Consider the following 8555-nt stretch of genomic DNA (forward strand, 5'->3'; position numbering starts at 1 on the left):
CGCGAGATTTCAATCAAACTCGCCACAGAACTACAAACTAGGGAAATATTGATCCTGTACAAAATTAATTTCTAAACATGTATATTTAATACATTTCCTCGAAAAATACGTTTAATTTGTGTGTAATCTCTACTAATTAGTGGTTAAAAAGCAAAAGATGTATTAGTGATTAGACATAAATTATCCACTTTCTCTTGATTAATGCATTTTATATTTGTTTTTATGAATTTTGAAATTTCAAAACAGTAGAGTACTCCTAAATGTGACATTTTGCATTTTATGAAACATTTGAAAACTTATATAGTGAAGTGCAATTTTTTAAACCAAGAATATCATATATATTGTCTTTGTTTAATACATTTTTTTTTTTTTATCAAGCTATATTTTGTTTTTATGTTTTCTCAGCATTGTTACAATGGCATTCACACTTTAATTCTCTCTCTAAAGAAGAAATTTGTAATGTTTCTAGTTGCCTGGTGGTATAGTTAAAGGGCATTTTGCTGAAAAATGCCTTCACAGGGGTTGCATTGTCTAAAAATGGTGGTGCATGTTTGTGTTAAATCCTTACTCATGCTACTATGACCCTAAAAAACCTGCTTGTCCTGAGGACATCTTTAACTTTTTCCTTTTTTTCCATAATGTGCTGAAATTCTTTCAAGCAGCTGTGGTGGGACGACATGTTGCTTATGTGGTTTTTCATATCTCTTGTAAAATCTTCTGTGATTTGCGTTTGAAGTGCTAAAAAAGGAAGGCTATCAACCCCTCTTCAAAGAAAACATGACATTGCAAGTACCATATTTTCTGGACTATAAGCTGCTACTTTTTCCAAGGTTTTAAACCATATGCGGCTTATACAAAGGTACAGCTATTCTGTGGATTTTTCTTCCACCACTAGGGGCACTCTAACCTGAATTAGAATTTAAAAAAAGATAGAAGAAAAATCAATGCAAATAAGAATAGCAAATGCTACTTTTTCTTCGGCAGATAGACATGCTGTCGACCATACAAACTGCACTAGAATAATCCCACAAAATATGAAGTAATTCCTTCCCTCAAACTAGGAAAGGAATTAGAGAGAATCAAAATTCTCCATATTGGCAACATCATTCCATGTCTGCATGTTATATTTGCCACTAAACCTTGTTGTTGCAGTGCATGATGCTTAATATTGCATTTCCAAACAACAACAGAACAATTTTTAAAGGGTAAAACAGATAATTGGCGTCAGAAGCTAAATCTAAATAATAGAATGAATCAAAGGACTGCTGTCAGATCAGTATTAACGTTGTTACTTCTCAGGGAAAGTAAGAAAAGAATGCACACATGCCAATACACATTTCCTTTTTAACTATTTGTACCTAAGAGACCATAAACAGATGCAAAGGCGGAGAATTTATATGTTTAAAGGTTGCCTTTAGTGTGCTTGACATTCATTTAAGTCCAGGCTAAATTCTCTTTTGAACTCTACATCTGGAGTCTTTCAGTGTGTTTCAGGCACAATCTTTACATTTAGAGTTGGCTTCTGGTTGGAGTCTTCCCGGCAGAGTGTAGTGGAGCGGCTCTTTATGCTCTAGTTGGCTTTATGCTCCCCGATCTCACTCTCAGCAGGTTTGCCCAAAACACATTTAATTTGAAAGGACTTTTACGAGGGACCAGTCAGAAGCACTCAGAGAAATCCAGTAACTCGTGTTCAAAGTAATCATTTCCTGTTTTTTTTTCAGTTTAACTCATCAAAACAAGACGTACTGAGAAGACACTGAGAACTGTCACAGTGAATCATATCATTTTCAAAAACGCTGCAGACAGTGACAAGAGTGATTTGAACACATTTTTTCACTTCTTTACGGCTGTTTTGTCAGATGGTGGACTCAGGGGACTGGCAGGAAGCGGTGAGAATGCATCTTTTAGCACTTTCTGCTGTTGTTTTAAAATTAAAATACATTCTTCATGTGTTGTTAGAAACACCATCCAACTTTATCTGCAAGTAAAGAACAAAAGAAAAATTCCAAGCTGAGGTTCATAACTATCTGTAAAAATATTGCATCTTTTGTTCTTTTTTTAGGTTATAATAAAAAATGTACAGTACTACTTATACCAGCATTTATTAGTCTTCTGTTTCATCATGGGAATCAAATACCTTTTTTTATCATATGTTTTATCAATTTATGTCAAGAAATCTAAAAGTGTGGATCCTTGAAATAATATATACCTGTCTTTTCACGCAAACAAGCATCACATGATTGTTTCATTATTTTTGCAATTACTTGCAATGCTCCAAATGTAACATCTGCATATGCATGCCTCAGGCCATATTTTCCTCATTGAAAAACTGCACTGGTGTTGATTTAGTCTGTTTCTCGGTGGCATCCTGCAGTGAAAGTCTGAGGCGCGGATGGTCGGGGCGGTGGGGGGTCGTCAGATGCCTTGCTTGTCAGAGTATCAGCTCCAGTCCATCCATTTTATGCAGACACTTCATCCTGCTCAGGGTCATTGGGAGGCTGGAGCTGATCCAAGCTGTCATGGGGCAAGAGGCGGGCTACACCCCGATGAGGCTTGCCAGTCCATCACAACAGACACACAAGATAGAGGAGAGTGCACACGAACATGTGGTTCCTAGACGTCACCGGTCAACCAAACATGCTTGTTTCTAGAGTTTTGGTGGAGCGCTGCAAGAAAGAATAATACATACATTGACACAATGGCACATTTCAGCTGCAACATAGCACAATTACTTGCATAAATGACAAAAAACATCTTAAAAAGCACAAAGAAAATTAAATTATTCTGACTAAGCTAACATTGTTTAATATTAAATGGCAAACATTTCTCTATTTATCAGAAGAAAAGCATTCTATTGTTGAGCTGTAGGGTTTCTACTATATGTATTCTGTCTTGAAAACACACACAAATATAACAATATCTTTAAAATAATGAGTTTATCTCTTTACAAACATGAATTGATAATTCTGTTATTCAAGCTTTTACTTTTTTTCTCACTATTATTAGATTGAATAATCACCCAATCCAGAGGAGTCACCCAGCCTTCCTATTAACAGTCACAGGAGATTTTATTCCAAGCTGCACATAGGTCAACACTGTTTATGCAGAAGAGTAATGCAAACATTTATTAAATTTAGGGTTTTTATTTGAAATTAGACATCCACCGATACACACATCATATTAGTAGATACATTCAAGGGACTCATAATTATGGCAAATGTTGAACATGTCCCTTTTTTATTAAATTTTAATAAAACCAGATGATTTAAAAATAAAAAAAAGATATATCTTCCTGTATATCTTTACTGAGAGATCCCTGTGTCTTTCAACTGGAAAGAAACATCCCGGTTGAATGAAGTAACTTTAGAATTTGTCTGGAGTGGGAAGAATACTTGTTTATTTTGTTATGTTGCCTGTGAGTGAAAATAGTTCAGAGGAAATCTCTTATTTGTTGGTCTTACTGTAAACCTATAGTACAGTTATTCCAATGAAAAACAAGCACTTTGGTCTGTTTACTGCTTATTCTCAACTATATTGTGTTAGCTTTATACTGTTATGTTACTTTAAAACATTCGTCAAACTTTTAATAAAGACATAAGCTGATATCCGCTTTGAAATTTGGTTTGCTGATTCAGTAAAGAGATTTTCTGTAAGAACATTAGGGAATTTACTTATATAAACTTTCTCAAGTCCTGTTTGTAAAACCTTCAAAACAGACTGAAGAAAGATGGATGGAACCACAGAGCCTGTCATGATCCTGCATCACTCTCTGTCTGCAGCATCTCCAGGACATCAACCTCATGATTCCATCTGTTTTCACGCAGTGGATCTTTACCAGACTGTCTTCTTACTTGTTGTGGCTCCTTTGAGTCTCCATGTTATTGTGATTTTCTGACCGCACTACCTTCCTGACATTATTTTGTGTGTGTGCGAGAATTTTTCTGAAGTTGATGAAAATTTTTGTTGGGAGCAAAACTGTTTGTCTGGTTTGGAAATTGACCACTTTAGTACTTTAACCCTTTAACACTGGAGCTCTAGTGTTGTTGACTCACCGTAACTTTTCAACCGATAAAAGATGCTTTTCTGCTTCAGAATCTGCTTGAGAACTCATATATTTACACTTTAATCATTTAATACACACATTTAATATTGTTTCACATCACTCAATTCAGTTTGCCTGAAAACTTTTCAAAATTAGCAAAAAGAAAGTCTAAAGTAGTTTGGGGGAAAATAAACAGTTTACTCTGCCTACTTCAACAGAGCTCTTAAACCACCAAACAAGTGGGAGAAAGTAATGTTTGAAGATGCTTGAAGCTCTGGTTCATCCATTGTACAACTCACCAGACGATCAATAAATAAGCCCATATTTATAGGCCAGTATGCCCAACTTTAAGCTCTTTTAAACCAAAACAACAAACTAAAAATAATTCTCCCTTAAAAACTTCTTAATTCAAGCTTGTTTTGGTCAAAAGTTGTTTTGATTTTTTTAACATGGAAGTCAAAGGATAATTTTCCTCAGCTGAAACATCCCTACAGTAGTCTTTGGAGCAAGTTGATACTTCCTGGTTTGTGTCAAGTTTTGGGAACAAGAAGGTGGAGGTTTGGTTTCCACTCAGCAATAAATTAGTGAATCAAGGTTATTAAAATGTTTTTAAATCAAATTCAACTTAACTGAATTAAAGTGTAATGGAAAAATAGAAAGAGAACTTTGAAGAGCTGATGAATGAGAACAAAAGTTAGAGAGTACAGAGTGGAAGAAGCAGCTGTTGTTGTGCAGGAAGTAAAAAGGATCAGTTAAATAGAAATGAGTAAGACATTAGGAGGCTGGAGAGTGGAAGGCAGTTGGTAGAAAAGTGTTCTGGAGCTCATTTCTAAGAAGATGGGAGACATGGTGAATTAGGAAATGACAGAGGAATAAAGCTGATGTGTCACACAGTGAATTATGGAAAAGAGTGGTGGAAGCTAGGCTGAGGTCAAAAGGGAGTATTTGCGAGCAACACGATGGTTTTATGCCAAGGAGGAGAACCACAGATGCAATATTAGCTTTAAGGATGATGATGGAGAAGAACAGAGAAGGTTAGAAGGAACAACATTGTGTGTTTGTAGATTTAAAGAAAGATGGGATACAGAGAGAGGAGCTGTGGTTTGTTTGAGGAAGTCTGGAGTGGCAGAAAAGTATGTTGAAGAGCTGAAAGTGGTGTGATGTGCTATAAGTGTGATAAGTGGTCATATACAGACTGACAGATGAGGCTAGACAGGAATCTCTTGCCTCGTTTCCACTGAGTATGGTATGTTAAGCATTTCCATTATAAAATGGACCCATTAGGCCGGATTGATTTGCACCATTTTTGGTTACCTGTTGGTTGTAGCTCCATTAAAAAATGAAATGGACCAGTTAGGGCGGAGCTTCTGTCATCACATGATGAAATCCGTTGATTGGCGGAAAGATATTACGACAACAGCAAGTGTCCGACCAGCGCTTTTCCCGACTCAAGATCCAGGCTGAAAGTTTTGTCCTCTTTTCAGTTGTATTCCTCTTTTCGCAAACTTCTTGAAACAAATATTAAATTATTTGCACTTAGTATTCTCTCTTATTCACAAGACACGCCGAATCCGCGAATACACTGTAGTCACACTGTTATAACGCACAGCTTTGTCATCGGTCTACACCCGGCATGCGCCTTAATGGTCCAACACTCAATGAAAACACTCACTTGAATTGCATTCCAAACCAGCCAGGAACAGACCTGCTTGGTCCAGACCGCTCAGTGGAAACGAGGCATCTGTAGATCATGATGTTTGCAGATGACACTGTAATCTATAGTGAGAGCGGAGAGTATCCAGAGGAACATCTAAAGAGGTGGAGGTTTGCTCTGGAATGGAGAGGAATAAGGGTCAGCTGCAGCAAAACATATTATCTGTGTTTTAAAATAGAGGAACTCGAGTAGAACAGGGAGGTCGCAGAGAGTAGTACGTAGGGTCAACAGTCCAGAACTACAGAGAAAGTGGAAAAGAAGGAAAGAGGTTTTAGAAATAACTGCAGTGAAGTGAAATGAGATGCTTTGGACTTTTAGAGAGGAGGACAATGATTATGTTGGTAAAAACGGCCAAGAGAAAGAGAAGACATGGTGGTTAGCGTGAGCGAGGAGGTTAGGGTAGGATGAAGGGGTATGTATTTAATAAAAAAGAAAAAATAAAAAAAAAAAGATAAAAAATACCAAAAATACCCTGGACACACTTTGATCTTCCATGATCATGAAAGCTAAACAGAGTCTTGTGGGTTAACAGGTGCTATAAGTTTCTGCAACCACATGGGGGCACTTTCCAGTGTTACTAAGTGCCAGTGCCCTGGTGGATAAAAAATTGAGTTGGGTCAGGAGGTGCATCCGTGTCGTAAAAACTGAAGCCAAGTCACATGTGAGAATTGGAGGGTGATTCGCAGAGGAAACCCTGCAGCAAGCAGCTGAGAGACAAAACATCTTCACCAAATAAAATTAAACCACACTGACTGAATCAAATTAACTACTTGATAGCTAAAGTAATGACAATCCAGAGCTCATACTCAGTTAAACTAACCGAACTCTATAGTCCCACATGCATTTATTTTTCAGATCAGTTTAATCAAAAACTATGCTACAAATGTAGCCTTTTACACCCCATTTTTATTTTTTTCTCCAATTTTTCTTGAATTTATGAAGCAAACTCTTATTATTTAATTGCAAAAAAGCACAATTTATATTATTTTTTATGTCAGGTATCAAGGGAAAAGATTTAAAAGGTTAGACCTTAAATGTATCAAAAGGTGCATGTTTAGATTCCAGTCTATAATCTATAAATGGTCAATGAACTTGCCACCACAGCAGTCTAATGACATATATGTTCAGTCTGGGATATATAAAACATAATTTCCTGCATTTTAGTTCCCTTTTTTGTCAATTTTTCAAAGAATATGTGTGACAAGTTAAAACTGGAAGTCCACAGACAGTGGATGCCGTGCAATAGTGTGGTGAGAAATGTCACGACAGCCATTAGAGCTGGGATTAAGCGCAAAATAAACAATGACCTTCTCATATAAACAGGTCGTCTGCAATTATTCCAAATAAAAATGACATAATCCCTACATACACTAAAACATATTTTCTTTGAAAACAGAAGAAAAAGAGAAAACAAATTAGATGGCTTATTGCATTGGGAGTGGATCATGAACCATAACAAGCAAAGACAGAGATGGATGGACATGTTTCTCTTGGTTGATGGGATACATTTTAATAAAAACAGTTGTGAAATTGAACAAAAACCATATTCCTTCCATTAACAGATTTGGTAAAAATATTCTTTAGAGCAACAACACCTCTGGAGCTTAATTATTGGGTACGTTTTGGGTTTCTTAAGAATGCTTATCAGTGATCTATTTCGAACACAAGGCATCCTACACCCTACACCTGTTGTTTTGGTCCTGGGATAAGGTGTCCTTTAAAAAGAAATGGTGTTGTAATGAAGATCTGTAAACAAAGTCTAAAAAAAGGGTTTCAAATTGTTAGCACAGACATTTTTGGGACCAGAAATGGTTGATGTTGTCCCCACGAGTAATATGTGGGGCCAGGATGCACATTGCTGCATTGCTCGCACATATTTTAAGTGTGTCCAAGGCTAAATGTTGTTGGTCTAATGTATGAACCGAACCTTAACAGTAACTCTTCGGCTGGATCTGTGCGACCAAGGAAGAAGGTCAGCAAAGTAGAAAATTATCTGCGAATAATCACTTTAAAAAAATATCTACAACTAAAGAAATACATTAAATAATGATTTGCATATTTCATTTTTAAAGAAATGAGCACAAAATACCAAAAAAAAATCACAAAAAAGTGTTTACTAGGGCTCCACGATGACGTTATGACCTCCAATACATGACCATGTAGCGAAACATTTAATGCATCGATCCCATTTCACTGCATTCAACAGAACTTAAATTATACTCCAAATGATCAAACCATCATCTTTTATTTTGTAATTTAAATATTTATTGAAATATAAAATGATTTTTAGACCTATGTTTCCATGTTTGTTATTTCAACTGAGACTGACACTGAAATCCCCGTTACATATTTTGAATCTCAGCTTAAAAGCATCTATGATGGGAATTCTGGGAATGCTCAGGAGCGAAACGTAAGTCCTGTTTGAGCAAAGATGATTCAAAACATTTAACATCAGAGCACCCCTTTACATAATAAATGATGTCATTTTAAGTCCTTGAGGCCTAAACCTTCAGAGCAACGTCTACTTAGTTGTTTTAGTCAGGATAAATTGGAACACCCGTTGATAAAAATGAGGGTAGGAGGGTGATTGCAGCAGACAAGGAAGCAGAAAACAATGATCATTGTGAAGATTTTTTTTCCTGGTTGTTTTTCTGTGCTGTTATCTCTAATTATAAGAAAAGATTTTCAACTTCAAAACAAAAAAAGGATGACAGTGAATCAATATGACAGAATAGGATCAAAGAGCTTAATTTTTTTTTCATCTTTTATTTTACAGGTAATTAAGAAGCTAGTTTTTTC

The sequence above is a fragment of the Oryzias melastigma genome, linkage group LG10, assembly GCF_002922805.2.
Source record: "Oryzias melastigma strain HK-1 linkage group LG10, ASM292280v2, whole genome shotgun sequence".
In the NCBI taxonomy this organism is placed as follows: Eukaryota; Metazoa; Chordata; class Actinopteri; order Beloniformes; family Adrianichthyidae; genus Oryzias; species Oryzias melastigma.